The sequence below is a fragment of the Sus scrofa genome, chromosome 8, assembly GCF_054392235.1.
Source record: "Sus scrofa isolate SSC_HxYL_T2T_F1_AM1 chromosome 8, Sscrofa_HxYL_maternal_Yorkshire_Landrace_v2.0, whole genome shotgun sequence".
Taxonomy (NCBI): Eukaryota; Metazoa; Chordata; class Mammalia; order Artiodactyla; family Suidae; genus Sus; species Sus scrofa.
Window position 1 is genome coordinate 103,969,690 of NC_139390.1, and position 18,308 is coordinate 103,987,997.

At 36.1% G+C, this 18,308-nt stretch overlaps 1 long non-coding RNA gene across 9 annotated transcripts in view; it reads left to right on the plus strand.

The window, feature by feature from the left end:
* The window catches only part of LOC102158494 (uncharacterized), a 241,115-nt gene that overhangs the window by 152,843 nt on the left and 69,964 nt on the right, over nucleotides 1-18,308 (plus strand). The window contains exon 8 of one of the 9 annotated variants that reach the window (XR_014813057.1): nucleotides 11,898-14,089. The exons of the other annotated variants lie outside the window; for them this stretch is intronic. This is a non-coding gene — a long non-coding RNA (uncharacterized LOC102158494). Of the gene's footprint in view, nucleotides 1-11,897; nucleotides 14,090-18,308 lie in introns of those variants that run through there. 9 annotated transcript variants of the gene reach the window in all.

The window sequence follows — 18,308 nt, forward strand, 5'->3', positions numbered from 1 at the left end:
AGAAACAGCTTTTGGTTTCATTGATATTCTCTATTGTTTTCTTTGTCTCCATGTCATTTATTTCTGCTCTAATATTTATGATTTCCTTCCGTTTACTAATTTGGGGTATTGTTTGTTCTTCCTTCTCTAGTTGTTTTAGGTGTAAGGTTAGGTTGTTTATTTGAGCTTTTTCTTCTTTTCTGAGATGAGATTGTATTGCTATTAACTTCCCTCTCAGAACTGCCTTTGCTGTGTCCCATAGGTTTTGGGTTGTTGTATCTTTGTTGTCATTTGTCTCTGAGTATCTTTTGATTTTTCTCTTTGATTTCTTCAGTGATCCACTGGTTGTTCAACAGCATATTGTTTAGTTTTCATTCATTTGTATTTTTTGTTGTTGTTGTTGTTGTTTTTGTGTGTGTAGTTGATTTCTAGTCTTACAACATTGTGATCAGAGAAAAATGCTTGAAATCAGTTTTTTAAAATATACCAAGGCTTGATGTGTGGCTCAAGATGTGATCTATCCTGGAGAGTATTCCATGTGCACTTGAGAAGAAGGTATATTCTGCTGCTTTGGGGTGGCATGTTCTCTATATCAGTTAAGTCTATGTGGTCTAGGGTGTCTTTTAAGGCCTGTGTTTCTTTGCTGATTTTCTGTCTGGATGATCTTTCCACTGATATAAGTGGGGTGTTAGAGCCCACAGTATTATTGTGTTACTGTTGATTTCATCTTTTATAGCTGTTAGCAGTAGCCTTATATATTGTGGCACTCATGTTGGATGCATATATATTTACAATTTTTATATCTTCTTGGATTGATCTTTTAATATTTTTGTAATGTCCTTCTTTGTCTTTTGTGTCCTTCTTTATTTTAAAATCTATTTTGTCTTTAAGACGCTGATGGAAGAAATCAAAGATGACACAAATAGATGGAAAGATACACCATGCTCTTGTATTGGAAGAATAAATATTGTCAAAATGAGTATACTACCTAAGGTAGTATACAGATTCAGTGCAATCTATGTCAAAGTACCAATGACATTCTTCACAGAAGTGAAACAAAATATTTTAAAATTTGTATGAAAATATAAAAGACCCCAAGAATAGCCAAAGCAATATTAAAAATAGAAAATGAAACGAGAGTAATCAGCCTCCCTGACTTCAGAGTATATTACAAAGCTACAATAATTAAAATAGTGTGGTACTGGCACAAAAAAGAAATATAGATCAGTGAAATAGGAGAGAAAGTCCAGAGATAAACCAAAGCCCAAGATAAACCAAAGTCAACCAATCTTGACAAGGAAGAACATAGAGTGGAGGAAAGATAGTCTCTTCAGTAAGTGGTTCTGGGGAAACTGGACAGCTACATGTAAAAGAATGAAATTAGAAGATTGTCTAATACCCTCCACAAAAATAAATTCAAAATTGGTTAAAGACTTAATAGTAAGGCCAGATACTATAAAAATCCTAGAGGAAGACATAGACAGAATGCTCTTTGAAGGAATTCCTGTTGTGGCTCAGCAATAGCAAATCTGACTAGTTTGTCCTTTAGGACACAGCTTCAATCCCTGGCCTTGCTCGGTGGGTTAAGGATCTGGCATTGCTGTGAGCTGTGGTGTAAGTCACAGACATGGCTTGGATCCTACATTGCTGTGCCTATGCCTAGGCTGTTGGCTGCAGCTCCAGTTCGACCCCTAGCCTGGAAAATCTCTTATGCTGCAGGTGTGGCCCTGAAATGACCAAAGGAAAAAAAAAAGAATGCTCTTTTATGTAAATCAACAACATTTTTTTTGATCCACCTCCTAGAATAATAATAATAAAGACAAAAATAAACCAGTGGGACCTAATTAAACTTAAAACCTTTTGAAAGGCAAAGGAAACCATTAAAAAAGCAAAGACAACCTAGAGAATGGGAGAAAGTCTTTGCAAATAAGGCAACCGACAAAGGCCTAATCTCCAAAATATACAAATAACTCATATAACTCAACAACAAAAAACAAACAACCCAATTGAAAAATAGCAGAAGACCTCAATAGACATTTCTCCAAAGAAGACATATGGATGGCCACCAGGCACATGAAAAATGCTCAGCATTGCTAAAAATTATTAGAGAAACGCAAATCAAAACTACAATGAGGTACCACCTTACATGAGTCATAATGGCTATCGTTAACAAGTCAACAAACAACAGAAGCTGGAGAGGGTGTGGGGAAAAGGGAATCCCCCTTTATGTTTGTGGGAATGTAAATTGGTACAACCGTTATGGAAAACAGTATGGAGGTACCTCAGAAAACTCAATAGTTTTCTACCATATGACTCCGCAGTCCCACTCCTGGGCATATATCCAGACAAAACATTCATTCAAAAAGATAGATGCACCCCTATGTTCATTGCAGCACTATTCACAATAGCTAAGACATGGAAACAACCCAGATATCCATTGACAGATGAATAGATTAAGAAGATGTGGTGCATTGTACAATGGAATACTATTTAGCCATAAAAAGACATAATGCCATTTGCAGCATTGTAAGAAAGAAATGCAAGAAAGTAGAGATTCTTATACTAAGTGAAGTAAGTCAGAAATAGAAAGACAAATGCAGTATGATATTACTTATTTGTGGAGTCTAAAATATGACACAGATGTCCTATCTACAAAACAGTAACACATCATAGACATGGAGATCAAACTGTTTGCCAGGGGCGTAGGGAGAGAAAGGGACAGATGGAGAGTTTGGGGTTGATAGATGCACACAATTACATTTAGAATGGATAAGTAATAATGGGATCCTATTGTATAGCACAGGGAAATGTGCCTAGTTTCTTAGGTTAGGACATGATGGAAGATAGTATGAAAAAATAAAAAAGAATATATGTATGTGTGGCTGGGTCACTTTGCTGCATAGCAGAATTTGAAGGAACATTGTAGTCAACTATAACAAAAAAAAAGATTCAAGATAATACAGAAAAAAATTAGTAAGGCCTGAATTTGTAGTGTAGCTGGAAATTTCCACAAAATTTTTTTTTTCCCTATTTTTTTTTATGTGATTACTTCTTACATGGTATTATGTAATTACTGGGAGGTACATAATGTATTGGCATTTCTTTTCAATAAGTTTTCAGTCATTGATGTTCATTGTGTAGGCCCATTACTTAATTTTGGGTTGCAAAATGGTAATTCTGTCATTTCCTGTTTTCGTTGTTAGCTGCAGAATTTCATAAGGAACTTTTCCTGATTGACTATCATTCTGTTAAGGTAGAGACCATAGAAAAAGGATTCAAAAACCATTTGATTCTTTCCATTTAAATAACAATTTTCAGGAGTTACTGTCATGCCTCAGTGGTTAACAAACTTGACTAGTATCCATGAGGGCACGGGTTTGATCCCTGGCCTTGCTCAGTGGGTTAAGGATCTGGCGTTGCCATGAAATATGGTGTAGGTCGCAGATGCAGCTTGGATCCCACATTGCTGTGGCTGTGGTGTAGTCCAGCAGCTGCACTCCAATTTGACTCCTAGCCTGGGAACCTACATGTACCACTGGTGCAGCCCTAAAAAGACAAATGACAAGAAAAATAAATAAATAAATAACAATTTTCAAAATAATGATGGTTCCCTAAAATCATTGCATAAATGATTTTTTTCTGAAGAAGAAGAGCAGCTCCATGACAGTATTATTTTGAACACATGAGTTAAAGTACATTTTATTCATTTCAAAATACTGTCTGATGTATAAGTAATTGGGGCCTATGCAGGTTGATTCCTGAGACTTTTGACCTGACCCCTTATCCCCACCTCACCCAAGATTCTTTGATAGCTTCTTTGCTTCTGGAATGACAAGATGTTCCAGGCTCATCTTGTGCATTTCCTGTGCCAGACCTGGAATCAGGTCATTTTTTCGAAGAACACTGATTCCTTTTAGTGAGATACAGTGTTAAGAGGCCACAGAGGCAAATATATATGTGTATATGTGTGTGTGTGTATTTAAAAGATAAATTAGGCAATGAATTCTCACTGTTACTTAAACCCAGGACTACAGAATTTTTAATTTTCTTTTTTACATCTTTACCCCATTTCAAACTTGTTGAATATCTTGGTTTTTAACAACAGCAAAACAAGTACTCATTTTCATTATCTAACATCATACTTAACAACCATCTCAGAAATGATTGCAACCTATAGTATGACAACTGACAATGACTTATGGTGTATTATTACTGTATTTCAAGTTACTCTGAATTACTATATTTTAGAGTCATTTCTAATAGGTACTCTGAATGGTTATGCCATTATGTATATATATACACTTATGATCACTTTATTTGCAGTTTTTAGGAATTACTTTGGCAAATTAAATTTATTTTATAAGTATATAAAATAATTACGAGTTCCTGCTGTGGCTCAGCAGGTTAAGAACCCAACATAGTGTCCATGAAGATGTGGGTTTAATCCCAGCCCTCACTCAGTTGGTTAAGGATCCAGCATTGCTGCAAGCTGTGACGTGGGTCTCAGATGCAGATTGGGTCTGATGTAGCTGTGGCTGGGGTGTAGGCCTGCAGCTGCAGATCCAATTCTATCCCTAGACAGGGAACTCCCATATGCTGCAGTTGTGGCCATAACAAGAAAAAAAAAATAGTAAAAATAAAAATTACATGATTCCAAAGGCAAATCTACAAAATGTGCTGTTTACAAAGAAATCTGGATTCTATCCCTGGTTCTTCTACCCTTGTTCATGCTCATCCCCTTTAGGTAACCATTTAAAAATTTCGTATTTTATATTTCCATTTTTCAAAAGATATAAACAAATACTATAAGTACAAATACTATATATACATGCATATATAGTAAAATACATACATGCATATACAATTGATGCTTTAACAACATGGGTTTCAAGTGTATGGGTCCACTTATATGTAAATTTTTCCAGTAAACATATACAGTTGTCTTTCCATATCCCCAGGTTTTGCATGCAGAGATTCAACCAATCTCAGATCCTATACTATTTTTTTGATTTGTGGTTGGTTGAAACAATGAATGTGGAATTTGAGGATATTGAGGGCTGACTATAGGACTTAAGCAATGGCAGATTTTGGTATCCACAGCAGGGCTGGAACCAATCTGCTCTAGATATCAAGAGATGATGGAACATACATAGTGTGTGCATGTGTGTGTGTGTGTGAAGTTATATATACACACAATAGTACTGTATGTGTATATATATATGTACTTACATGTGATGGTATAGTTAGTATAATTTTCATTTCTGTTATAAAGACTGAGATTGAGCACCTTTTCAGATGGTTATAAGTCATTCGGACCTCTTTAAACTGTCTCCTCATGTTTCTAGCTTATTTTTGTTTTGGGCCTCTTCTTTATTTTAACAGCTCTTTTTATATCTAGAGTATTAATTTTTGGCCTTTGATTTATAAATTGCAAATATTTTTCTCTGCTTGTCATTTGTTATCGTTTTTACTTTACCTTTATTTTCTTTTCTTGATCCTATTTATTTCTAATAGAATCAAGATTATTAGTCCTTTCTCTTATTGCTTCTGTATTTAGATTAATAGTTTGGAAAATTTCCCTACTCCCAGATTAGAGGTATTCACCTCTTTGTCCCAGTACTTGTTTGGTTTCATTTTTTAGTGTTTAAATCCTGGTCTATATGGTATTTATATGGTATATAGTTGAAGAAAAGTTTTATCTAACACCATTTATTAATAATCTGTGTTCCCCACACTGTGACAATTTATTGCTGCTCAGCTCTCAATTCAGTCCTCCTTAGCTAATCTGTAATAATTGAGACCAGCGCTGTAAATTTTTCTCAGCCAGCTGGCACCATGTTAAATTTTGTCAGAAGAGGGTGCTGGAAGGCACTGGAGGAGAAAGAGTTTTCCCTTGGCCCTGGCTCCTGTAGCACAAGCGACTTTCCAGCACCCAGCTCCTGCAGTCACTATTGGTCAGCAGTGTTCAGTGATTAAGAAGCTTTCCCTGGAAATCCCTTGTGTGCTTTTGCAGAGTGTTGCACAGCATGGACCTATCCTGAGGATGACTTCCCTCAGTACTCCAGAGGGCAGATTTCATTGAGTTCCGCTGGATTGTTAACAGAGCAATTTTTCTGTTTTCCAATGTTTTATGGTTACCCCCTTTCCAACAAGATCTGGATCTCAGTTCTGGTATTTTTGTTCTTCTTGAGTAATTCCTTATTTTAGCACTAGAGGAGTGGCTCCTCCTTATGACTGTTACTCCTGTGTTCTATAGTTTTCTTTACCTTTTACTTGACAATCTCTTGCATTCCAATTCCATGTTATAGTTAATAATTATTTATGTTAAAATTTCCTTGTTTAGGAGTTCCCATCATGGCTCAGCAGAAGCAAATCTGACTAGTATCCATGAGGATTCAGGTTCAATCCCTGGCCATACTCAGTGGGTTAAGTGGTGTTGCCATGAGCTGTGGTATAGGTCGCAGATGCAGCTTGGATCTGGCCTGGCTGTGGCATAGGCCAATGGCTACAGCTCCAATTTGACCTCTAGCCTGGGAACCTCCATATGCTGCAGGTGTGGCCCTAATAAGACTAAAGAAAAATTTTCCTTGTTTAAATTCCTGGGTAGTTTATTATTCAATTATCCTTGACTGATATATTCAGTAATAGAAGATGCTGCCTTTATTATAAAAGCAATGTCCATATGTAATTTGATCTATTTCTGGATTTTTCTTTTTTGTTCATTAGTTTGTCTAACTTGGGGCTAATACTGAACTGTTTTAATCATATAAGCTTAATACTATTTTAAAAAAGACTGTTAGGAGTTTCCTTTGTGGATCAGTGGGTTAAGAACCTGGCTAGTATCCATGAGGATACAGGTTCGATCCCTGGCCTTGCTCAGCAGGTTAAGGATCTGGTGTTGCTACAAGCTGTGGTGTAGGTCATAGATGTGTCTCGGATCCTGTGTTACTGTGGCTGTGGCCTCGACTGGCAGCTGCAGCTCCGATTTGACCCCTAGCCTGGTACTTTCATATACTGCAGGTATGGCCTGAAAAAGAAAAAGGAATGATTGGTGGGAAACTGTAAGTTTATTTTGAGCATGTTGAATTCGAAATACCTATGGAACATCTGAGTGGGAATATCTAGCTGGAAACCTTATTTTAGAGTCCAGGAGATGGAACTAGATCTGTGGTTTTAGATGTAATAGCTGAAGCCTGTGCATGCTCATGGGACCTGTCATTTCTGTGATAGTGAGAAACAGGCCATGGTTGGAAATAAGGCTCCCAGACTAACTCCTAGTTTTTTTTTGCAACATGTGCCCCCGTCAGGATCACGGACCATGAGAATATAAAGACAAATGCTGTCATCCTCTCTGCATCTTTTGAGAGGCGGTGGTCTGTTCATCGTCCAAGACAGAGGAGCTTACTTTGAATGTACTAACTAAATTATGAAATGTAAATAAGATTTAATTGGAAGAACCTCAGAGAAAGCCCTTTCTTAAATAAATCTTGATTTCTTGATGAATTGGCATGGTAGGGTAGAAATGGAAGAGTAAACAGGATTTAGGTTCAGATTCCTCTGAGTTAGTTCTGCTGAGATGTAATGCTTATTCAAGTGCATAAGTTAAGGGAGTGTTTCACTGAGAGAGAATGGGCCCTGGGGACTGAGAACATTTAGGAGGGGTAAGCAACAATGGCAGATGAACTTTAGTGTATCCTTTATTATTTGGAGCTTTAGTTGGACATATTATGATTTGAGATTAAATTCCAAAAGAGGCCCTTGACCAGTCAGTGACTGGATATCTGGTCTGTATTGTCTGCTCAGATGCCACAAATCCCAAGGGATGACAACAAAGTGTGGCAGTCTTGTGGCTGCAGTAGAGCTCTCATGTCTTGGTGTGAGGAAGCACTAGAAGGCATATTTTTTATTATGGTACAAAATAGGGCTATCTCTAAATATAAATGTTGGTTGTTGTTGTGGTTAGTGTTCTCAAACTTTTTCCTCCCCTCAGCATTTTTTATCCTGTTACTCTTTTCTTTGTTCATCTTGTAGCCACAAGAAACTAATTTTCTCAAGCTTTGGTATTTTTGAATCTTTGTTCCGTGAGTTAACAAACACATTTGCATGGTTATTATTCTGTTCTCTGTCTAATTTCATCTTCAGATTGACCCCTTGATGAGGAATTGTTGGTTCCAGTTAATATTTGAGGGAGCCAAGTCATAAAATGTTTGAAATGAGTTGAATTAACTATTACGGCTGGTGAATTATAGAGCTGGAATCCGTATTCAGATCTTCTGATATGAAGATAGCATTGTTTACTTGGCTGCATTTACCTTTATATGTAATGGTATTAATGGTGAATATGAACAATATAGTGGAAGGGAAACACTGTTTGAAAGGAGTTTCTAAAAATTATTAAATGATTCTTGAACTTAAGGAAACTACAATTTTTTCTAAAAAAAAAAAAAAAACCCCAAAAATTCTCATGTGATTTCTATGGCCTTATTATTTAGGGAAATCATATCATAATGTTCTCTTACAACATAAAAATCCTTAATAGCTGAATGTAAAGGGATGTTCTTTAGGATAGGATCAATGAATTCCTTTTAACTTTTTATGTCCCCTTAAAGGGGCTATAGCTAAAAGTGTGGAGGTGAGAGAACCATAAATCATGGATGCTGAAATACTAAATGCTGTGAACATAAATGTTTCGATAAATACCAAGTGGTATCAAATTCTGCTGTGAAATTCCAGAGTGTAACATAATCCTTTAGTGTGAGGAAAGAAGTCTCCAAGTGAACACCAGTTAAAGGTGGTCACTTGGCATCTATATTTTGAAAAGGGAGCAAAGCTTAACACTGTTGCATGTCACATGTCAGTCAGTCCAGAAATAGCAAGGGAATGGCTGTTTCATGCTGATGGGTTGTTTGTCCTTTTCTCTACTTTACTCATTTCTTTGTTGATATATACAGGTATACATAATATACGTATTACATATACATGGGCCTTTTTGGACATCAAAGATTCTGGTTTTGCAGCTTGGATAATCTGTAAGATTATACCAACCATAACATAGCAGGCACATGCCAGACACTTGACCCCTAAAAGGGAGTCACAGCCCATGGCATATTTAAACACAGTGAGAAGTGAAGTTAACAGCCAGCATGCTCTTGAACAAATGTGCATTGTTGTTAAAATTGAAACCACATGCTGAGTAATATAACATAGGTATAGCCTAACTGAGAATGTGTGGACAGTTGGAACCATAAGTGTATTACTATTTTTTAAATTTATATTTTGTTTCTGGGTCTTGAGTCCACAGACTATGTTTTCTTAGTGCAAGTTAGCAATACAAGCTCAGCTGCATGGAAGGAGCTGGACGCCAAAGGACCAGGTCTTCTCTAGCTCCTGGTAGCATGGAAAGATTTCAGCTGCTGCAGCAAGAGCTTAAGTACCTGCTCTTTTAAACCATGTCAAGCCTGAACTTACCTGAGGGGTAAATCACAACCTGCTGAGCCAAACATCTCAGAATACACCAGTATTTCAGTGGTTATTTATTATTTTATGGAAAATTCAGCTATAGACAGTAGTGTGGAGAGATATTGTACAAACTAAATGTTCCAAGTTTCATTTAGTTTGAAATAACACAGATTTTTTTCTTCAGAGCTCCAAATTTTTAGCTCTAGTATATCTATTTTTTGATTATTGGCAACCTAAATTAAGACAGGTTAGAGCTGTTGAATTTTCTCTACAGGAATATTAGAATGATGAAATAATGATTTATTTTGTGTATCCTTGTGTAGTAACAGCTAGAGTTGTTTGGAAATCCCATTGGTAATTTCTTTTTGCTTCTGTTCTGTATCTTTACTTGAAGCCAGCAATAGAAAGCTTGAGGAGAAAGGATAGAGAGAACATAGGGGATGTCTTCTATTCCTTGGCAGCATTTTTCTCTTTTTGGAAGGAGCATGGGGTCTGTGGAAAGAGTATAAACTCCTGTATGGGAAAGGAACCACCTGCTCCCATTCAGTATACTTTCTTTTTACATATTTCTCTGATTACTACTTTGTCCAGGTAAAATCAAAGGCTGAAGTTAAATAACCAGTGTACCAAGTTATAAAGTGCCCTGACTTGATTTCATACCCCCAGTCTGTTTCACCATAGGTAATACTTAGAGCTCTTTTTTATTTTAATATTCTACTAAGATCTTTTCCTACTAAGAGTTCATTTATTTATTTACTCAGCACATATTTAAGGATATACTTTGTACATAGTAAGTGTTAGATTTTTAGGAAGGAGAAAAGTAATTATAATATACAGTACTTCCTGTATGTCTTAACTTGGAGGTGAAAAATAAAAACCCATATACATTCATAAGAATAAATTACACACCAAAAATGAGCTCACAAAGTAGCATTGGATGAAGAGAAGAGAAAGTAAGTTATATGAATTCAGAAACACAGGAGAGCCAGAATTTCCCTGTGAACAGAAATGATTCTTGGAACCAGAGAGTCCTTGTGATGTGTCACAGTGGTTTGGGAGGGGTTATGTGGGAAGAGAAGACTGAGGTTCTTCCTAAGAATTTGAGTGATGGGACCCAAACTGCAGAGGCAAAATGAGAATGGCACGGTAAGGGAACTCAATTAGTGTGCCTGAGTGGAAGTTTCACTGAGGGGGGCATCTACTTATTCTTTACTTGCAACAAGTATTTATTGAGTTCCTACTACTCTGTGCTGGGTGCTTTGGATGCAAGGATGAAAATGGCAGACATGGTCTCAGCCATCAAAGAGGTGACTATCTGGTAGATGATGTGAACAAAAAACATGAGAATCAACAAATTTACGAAAATTGTTAGGTAAAATTATTCTGAAGCATAAAAAGATCTATGAGTGAAAACAGGGGAAAACAGCTAGAAAATAAAATAACTTTATGTGTTTTGTAGCCCAGACAAAGCAATGTGATGTTGTATAGATAGTCAGCCTGGGTTCACATTCTAGCTCTGCCATTTGTTGGTTGTGGGACTTGGTAAGTTATCAAACCTCTCTGAGCCAAGTTTTCCCCCTTTGCAAATGAGAATACCATCTGCCTTACAGAATTGCCGTCAGAATTGAATGAAATAACATATACAAAACAACAGCCATAGTTTTTGGCACATGGTAGATTCTGAATGAGTATTAAAACCCATCCTTCATTCATGTTAAAACACGAGAGAAATAAAGAAACGATATCTTTCTGTTAGAAAAAGACTCTGCAGTCTTTATTATGAATATGTTAATTTGGTTAGAGAGTGACAGATCAGGTCTCCTCATCAATAACTATACCTGTTGGGATGGTGATGGGTTGGCTAACGGACAAATATTAGCCAGTAGTCTTAGAATCCAAATACTCCTCTCATAGAGGAAACATACATGCTATGGATTTGGCTCTTCTACTGTTATTTTGATTGTGGAAAGTATATGCCATTTTTCATGGATGAGTATAGGACATTTTGGTTAAATGATGGAAAGGTGGCAGTAAATTCCCAGGTGCAATTTTCACTTTGATCAAAATAATAACGCCATATTTTATCCTATCCATAGAAGTCCTTCCTCTATTTTAGGAATTGCTAAACCAAATCCAAGTTGTATTAAGACTCTGATACTTCTGAGCTCCCTGTTCTTTTCATTCTCATTAAAATGGGGTCTCTGAAAATTGGCTGGAAATTGTCTTCTTGTCCAGTCTTACTTGTTGTGTTCCAGTAGATTGTCAATGTATGCCTCATGATCCTAGCAGGATACTCAGGGTAGTGGATAGTAAGCATTAGAAACAGGACATCATTTCTGATGCTCTTGGAGCAATAACTTTATCTGGGAAAGCAAAATTCATATTTTCCTATGTGACTATTCATGGTGCCATTGTTTTCCTTTGGTGGTATTTGATTGGAAGTTATTGTGTTTTGGCAGATACGGTTCTGTTGTTGTTGGAGATACTAGGCAATTGGAGAGGCAGTTTCATACAATAGTGAGAAATTACGCTAAAGAGCAATTGACCTTCAAGAACCCCCTGAACTCACGGATCTGGGAGAAGGAATTATGGTTTCCAACTGGTATGAACTGGATGTCAAAAGTCAAAACACTAAATCAGTAAGATATCAAGTCAGAGTCATTTTATTGTTCAAAAGAAACCTTCATTTGTCCTTCACACAGTAAGATTTTAGTCTTTGCTGATGACTGCTCTTCTGTTTTGATTTAGTTCATATGTGGGCATGACACTTCCTCATTCCAGAAAAGATTTAATGTAGACAGTGGACATAGATACATTTTAAGGCTGTTACCCAGGAAAAGACAACACAGAATTTCCAAAATATTTTTTAACACTGGATATTAAACATTAGTCATATTCTTTTATTCCTCATGTTTTTATTTCTATAGCTTTCTTCAATGGTTTCCAGCTGTTTCTTGTCCCTTTGGCTGCTTCTTTTGCCCTTTCCATTTCGTGTGGTCACTAACCAAGATCCCTGGGCTTAGGAAAGGCTTTGTTCTGAGGAAATGAGAAGTGCTCTGAAGTGGACATTGACACTAGACTGAAATGGAAATGAGCATCCTTCTGTTGTTACTTAAATCAAGAGAAGTACAACTGGCAAAATAAATGGTATAAAATAAATGTGGATGAAATATTCCACTTCTAAAAGTTCATACTTAATCTGATCAGTAATACCCGTAATGATTATACTACTGAAATCCAAATCCAAAAACAAAGTACACATGAAAGTATTTAAAACTAACTATACCTGCCAAGAAATAGACATAATTTTCCATCAGTGTATGAATGTGTTTCAACTGGGTTTAGTCCTGAATTACATGTTAATTTTCACGACGTGGTATGATGTGCATCAGTTCAAGATGGCAGATGAAGTTCATCCATATGAATACACCTCCCTCCCATGTAAATGTCAAATTGAAAATTAGGTAATGGTAATAAAATAAACATGTAATGAGAGGAATGGGAAGGGTTTTCTTGAACAAACAGCATATTTTAACAAATATCTGGAAGGCAGAAAACAGGTGGTGGAATAATAATTAGGAAAAAGGAATGGAGGAAACTGCAGCCTAGCAGACAGGCAGAAGGGCTGAAGCTTTTCTCTGTATTTTTAGGTAGTACATACATGGCATATGGCAGTCTTCCCTGATTCCCTTGTTATCTCCCCAAAGTCAACATATAATTCATGCTTTCAGATTTCAGATCCTAAATATCAACCAGAAGCTGACCTCAAACATCTCCTGAACTTCTCTTTTTTATCACTCCATTGCCCTACTCTAGTTCAGAACTTCTTTGTTTCCAGTTTTGACCATTGCAGAAGCTTCTGTCTGGTCCCTCTTTCTCCAGGCTTAGCTTATACTAACCTTTCAAAATGCAAATATTACTAATGAAGTCACTCATCCAGTTAAAACCTTGTAATACACTTCTGTGACTTTTAGAATAAGCAATTAACAGAGAATGCAAAATCTTTATAGCCTTCATCTTTACTCTAGCGTCCTTGACTCCAGTCCATTTCCCTTCTCCCCATCACTATCCACACTCTTTATGTCCCAGCAGTGCTGAACTTACCCTTCCCTAAGATAGCATGCAGCTTCACATCTCAGTGCTTTTGTTGATGTAACTTATTTTAATTAGAATGTCCTCTCTTGTGTCACTCCCTTATCTTTGTGACTTGTTTTCCTATAATATTTCAGTCTATTTTTTAAAATGCTACTTAATGATCACCTTTACTGTGAAATCATGATTCCTTGCACATCTCTCTCTTCTTGCAGATATCAAATTTTATTGTGTTCATTTTTTTAATGGTGAAATATATTGGATTGTTTTGCATTCCTTTTTATTATAAATTAAGTTATAGAAGTTTCCATTGTGGCACAGTGGAAACAGATCCAACTAGGAGCCATGAGGTTGCGGGTTTGATCCCTGGCCTTGCTCGGTGGGTTGGGGATCTGGCATTGCCATGAGCTGTGGTGTAGGTTGCAAACACAGCTTGGATCTGGCATTGCTGTGGTTGTGGTGTAGGCCAGTAGCTACAGCTCCGATTAGACCCCTAGCCTGGAAACCTCCATGTGCTGCGGGTGCAGCCCTAAAAAGACAAAAGACCAAAAAAAAAAAATTAAATTATAGTTGATTTACAGTGTTTCTTCAATTTCTGTTGTACAGCACAGTGATCCAATCACACACAGTTCCTTGTGCTGTTCAGTAGGATCCCATTGTCCACCCATTCCAAATATAACAGTTTGCATCTCCAGACCCAAAACTCCCTCCCCTACCCCTAGGAACCAAAAGTCTGCCCTCCTTGGCTGTGATCTGTTTCTTTTTTGTAGATAGGATTATCTTTGCCATATTTTAGAATTTACAAATAAGTGATATCATACGGTGTTTTATCTTTCTCTTTCTGGCTTACTTCACTTAGTATGAAAATCTCTAGTTGCTTTCATGTTGCTGAAAATGGCATTAGTATGTCTTTTTTATGGCTGAGTAGTATTCCATTGTACATAGTACCACATCTTAATCCATTCATCTGTTGGTGGACATTTGGGTTGTTTTCATGTCTTGGCTATTGTGAATAGTGCTGCAATGAACATAGGGGTACATGTATCTTTTTCAATTAAAGTTTTGTTCCAGATATATGCTCAGGAATGGGATTGCTGGATCATGTGGTAGAAAACTATATTGAGTCTTCTGAGGTGCCTCTATACTGTTTTCCGTAGTGGTTGTACCAATTTACATTTCCACCAACAGTGGAGGAGGTTTCCCTTTTCTCCACACCCTCTCCAACATTTATTATTTGTCGACTTACTAATGATGGCCATTCTGAACAGTGTGAGGTGGCACCTCATCATAGTGTTGATTTGCATTTCTCTATTAATTAGTGATGTTGAGTATCTTTTCAGGTGCCTGTTGGCCATCTGTATGTCATCTTTGGAAAAGTGTCTATTTAGGTCTTATGCCTGTTTTTCAATTGGGTTGTTTTTTTGTTGTTGTTGAGACGTATAAATTGTTTGTATATTTTGGAGATTAGGCCCTTGTCTGTTACATCATTTGCAAAGATTTTTCTCCCATTCTATGGGTTGCCTTTTCATTTTTAAAATGGTTTCATTTGCCTTGCAAAAGGTTTTGAGTTTAATTAGGTCCCCATTGCTTTATTTTTGTTTTTGTTGTCATTGCTCTAGGAGCCAAATCAAACAAGATAGTACCATGATTTGTGGCATAGAACATTCTTCTTATATTTTCCTCTAGGAGCTTTATAGTCTCTGGCCTTATTACTCTTAGGTCTTTATCCTTTTTGAGTTTATTTTTGTTTGTGGTGTTAGAGAATGTTCTAATTTCATTGTTTTACATGTAGCTGTTCAGTTTTCCTAGCACCACTAATTGAAGAGACTGTCTTTCCTCCACTGAATGTTCTTGGATCCTTTGAAATAGATTAGTTGACCATAGGTGCTTGGGTTTATTTGGGGCTTTCTATCTAGAAACAGATGTTTAATTTTGTTAAAAGCTTTTTCTGCATCTGTTGAGATGATCGTATGGTTTTTATTTTTCGGTTTGTTGATGTGACATATCACACTGATGGATTTGTGGATGTTGAAGAATCCTTGCATCCCTGGGATAAATCACACTTGATCATGGTATACGATCTTTCTAATGTATATTTGGATGTGGTTTGCTAATATTTTGGTGAGGATATTTGTATCTATTGGCATGTAATTTTTTTTGTGGTGTCTTTGTCTGCTTTTGATATCAGGGTGATGGTGGCTTCATAGAATGAGCTTGGGAGTGTTCCTTCCTCTGATATTTTTTTGAAGAGTTTCAGAGGAATAGGTGTTAACTCTTCTTTGAATATTTGGTAGAATTCACCTGTGAAGCCATCAGATCCTGGACTTTTGGTTTTTTTTTTAAGTTTTTAAATCACATTTTCAATGTTTATACTTGTAATTGGTCTATTCATATTATTTAGTTTTTCCTGGTTCAGTCTTGGTAGATTGCACCTTGGTAAGAATCTGTCCATTTCTTTGAGGTTGTCCATTTTATTGGCATACAGTTACTCTTAAGTAGTTCTTATGATCCTTACTATTTCTGTAGTGTCAGTTGTAACTTCTGCTTTTTCATTTCTAATTTTATTGATTTGAACCCTCTCTTTTTATTCCTTGATGAATTTGGCCAAAGGTTTATCAATTTTGTTGATGTTTTCAAAGAAACAACTTTTGGTTTCATCAATCTTCTCTATTGTTTTGTCTCCATGTCATTAATTTCTTCTCTAATATTTATGATTTCCTTCCGTCTACTAATTTGGGGTATTGTTTGTTCTTCCTTCTCTAGTTGTTTTAGGTGTAAGGTTAGGTTGTTTATATGAGCTTTTTCTTCTTTTCTGAGATAAGATTGTATTGCTATGAACTTCCATCTCAGACCTGCTTTTGCTGTGTCCCATAGGTTTTGGGTTGTTGTATCTTTGTTGTCATTTGTCTCTGAGTATCTTTTGATTTTTCTCTTTGATTTCTTCAGTGATCCATTGGTTGTTCAACAGCATATTATTTAGTTTCCAATCATTTGTGGGTTTTTTTTGTTGTTGTTGTTTTTGTGGTTGATTTCTGTCTCACAGCATTGTGATTAGAGAAAGTGCTTGAAATAAATTCAGTTTTTTAAAATTTACCAAGGCTTAATCTGTGGCCCAGGATGTGATCTATCCTGGAGAGTATTCCATGTGTACTTAAGAAGAATATGTATTCTGCTGTTTTGGGTTGGCATGTTGTATAAATAGCAGTTAAGTCTATCTGATCTAGGGTGTCTTTTAAGGCCTGTGTTTCCTTGTTGATATTCTGTCTGGATGATTTGTCCATTGATGTAAGTGGGGTGTTAAAGTCCCCTATTATTATTGTGTTGCTGTCAGTTTCTCAGAACTTTTATGGCTGTCAGCAGTTGCCTTATATATTGAGGACCTCTTATGTTAGGTGCATATATACAATTATTATATATTCTTCTTGGTTTGATCCTTTGCTTATTATGTCATGTCCTTCTCTGTCTCTTGTGATTATTTTAAAGTCTATTTTGTCTGATAGGAGTATTTTACTCCTACTTTTGATTTGATTTCCATTTGCATGTAATATCTTCTTCTATCACCACACTTTCAGTCTGTATGTGTCCTTAGGTCTGAAGTGGGTCTCTTGTGAACAGCATATATATGAGGTTTTTTTTTTTTTTTTGTATCCACTCAGCCAGTCTGTATCTTTTGGTTGGAGAGGTTAATCCATTTACAGTCAATGTAATTATGAATAGGTATGTATTTATTGTCATTTTGTTAATTATTTTGAATTGTTACTTTGGATCTTTTTTTTTGTCTTCCCTTTTTTGTTGTTTTCGCTTGTGATTTGCTGACTATTTTAGTGTTGTGTTTGGATTTTTTTTTTTTTAATGTGTGTGTCTTATTATAGTTTTTGGTTTGCATTGTCAATGTTCTGCCTTGGATCAAGGAAGAACTCTGGTCTTATATCTGGATAGAAACTGAGTTGTCATATTCATACCTAAGGATGAGGCTAATCTATTGAGTTGAAGCTGAAGCAGAACTCCGTAAATTTCACTGTACAATATTCAACATGAAAAAGTGGTTGGTTTGTGACTAAGCAACCTCAGTACTTCACAACTAGTATTCAAACTCTGTATGTCAGTGCTTTATAGGATGTTAAAAATACAATCACCTATAGAGTGTTTATTAAACATTATTTATAAAAACTGCTATATCCTTAGTGAAACCTATACCAAAGGATCAGATGAGTAATAGGTAAAGCAAATAAATGATTCCTTTCATCAGAGTTCAACATGAATGAAACATTATTTTGTACTTTTGTGTTTCAACATAGAAAACAGTGAGAAAATGTTTCTTCTAGTAGTAGGATTGGGAGAGGGAATTAGGTGGATGTTTATGAAATAAATGGAATGGATAGTTGATTTTTTATTATAAAATCAAATAGGAATAATGGTTTCTTAAAATGTTTCAAAGTTTCTATGGTTGAAAATATTGAATTATTTTTAATGGACTTTATTTTTTAGAGCCACTTCATGTTCACAGCAAAACTAAGTGGAAGATACAGAGTTCCTATATAACATCTGCCTTCACGTATATGAACATCCTGAACTGCTACCATTACCCCAAACCAGAATGGTACATCTCTTGTAGTCTATGATCATACATTGATCAGTCATTAGGACTCAAAGTCCATAGTATACATTAGGGCTAATATAGGTGATATATGGGTTTTCACTATGTATAATGAAATATATCCTTCATTATAGTATCACACAGAATAGTTTAAGTGCCCTAGAAATACTCTGTGCTTGGC